Source organism: Procambarus clarkii, unplaced genomic scaffold, assembly GCF_040958095.1.
Source record: "Procambarus clarkii isolate CNS0578487 unplaced genomic scaffold, FALCON_Pclarkii_2.0 HiC_scaffold_100, whole genome shotgun sequence".
In the NCBI taxonomy this organism is placed as follows: Eukaryota; Metazoa; Arthropoda; class Malacostraca; order Decapoda; family Cambaridae; genus Procambarus; species Procambarus clarkii.
In genome coordinates, this window is record NW_027189133.1 from 1,610,137 (window position 1) to 1,611,539 (window position 1,403).

The 1,403-nt window shown below is 34.1% G+C and overlaps 1 long non-coding RNA gene across 1 annotated transcript in view; it reads left to right on the forward strand.

Moving 5' to 3' along the window:
* Positions 1-392: 392 nt before the first annotated feature.
* The window catches only part of LOC138360190 (uncharacterized), a 14,199-nt gene continuing 13,188 nt past the window's right edge, over positions 393-1,403 (forward strand). The window contains exon 1 of the long non-coding RNA XR_011226233.1: positions 393-527. This is a non-coding gene — a long non-coding RNA (uncharacterized lncRNA). The remainder of the gene's footprint in view (positions 528-1,403) is intronic.

Here is a 1,403-nt window from a genome sequence, read left to right on the forward strand (position 1 = left end):
AATTGTTTAAAAATCACACTATTTTAAATGTATGAGTCACTAGTATGCTCTGATATATGTTCTGCAATGAAAATAAAGATTGTTTTGTTGTTAATTACTCCATAAATGTATAATGTGTTAATTCAGTCTAAAATCTTTTTGCAACGTTTATATGCGATATACGTAGCTGGAAACTACCTAATATTTAAAAATAATAGTTACAACATTCTATAAATATATAATGTTGAAATAAATATCACACAAAGTCTGTATATCTGTTTTTAGATGTCTTATAAAAAAATTTTTTAAATAGTATTAATGATTTTTGTGAATCTTGAGTAAAAATTATGTTAATTATTATTAATCTAATTGTTATTATTTTAAGTAAAAGAATTGCAAATATTCGCATAACCACGGGATCTCTGTTTGTGTATGAATGCACGGATTTGTTTTTGTTATGAGATGGACGCCTTAGAAAGCATGGTGTAGGCCACCTGTGGCTCGCATCCGATCCCACGATCGTCGTCGCCCCTAAATCAACACAACAGGTATTTAGTATTTACGATTATAATAAGTAATATTTCTTTTATAATAATATTGCAGCAGGTGGTGTAGTGGTAGGACACTCGCCTGGCGTTCCGAGAGCGCTATGTCATGGGTTCGTATCCTGGCCGGGAGGATTTACTGGGCGCAATTCCTTAACTGTAGCCTCTGTTTAACGCAACAGTAAAATGTGTACTTGGATGAAAAAACGATTCTTCGCGGCAGGGATCGTATTCCAGGGACCTGCCAGAATGGTATATGGAATAAGTAATAACACACTTAAGAATTATTCAATAATAAATACAAATTCGTCCTTCACTTATGGTAAAGGAAAGTCTACTTTTAAGGATTCAATTTACATGAGATTACGATTAGGATATAAATATATCTGGCAATACGGTGTTGATGTCAGTGAAAAAGATAAGGAGTGTAAATTATGTAGTATGCCGCACGCCCACACCTTAGAACATTATGTATTAGAGTGTCACCTTATTGAAAAATATAGAAATAAGGAAATAAATAGTGTACCACATCAAATTGTTTGGATGTGTGACAATGGTATAATAGACAGTATACTTAGGAGCTACAAGAATTTTGCCCCAAGAATGTAACAATTATATGCTGTACTTGCTGTATGCAATGTTAAATGGGATTCTTGTACTGTTATATGTCTATTTGTACTCATTGAAGTTGTGCGCCCCTTGAGGGACTTGAAGTAGAGGGGGGTAGAAATAGCCTAAGCTACTCAATCCCTTTGAGATGTATTTATTTCTAATCTCAATAAACATACTTGAACTTGAACCTGCCCGAAACGCTACGCGTACTAGTGGCTGTACAAGAATGTAACAACTCTTGTATATATCTCAGGTTAGGTGCTAGGC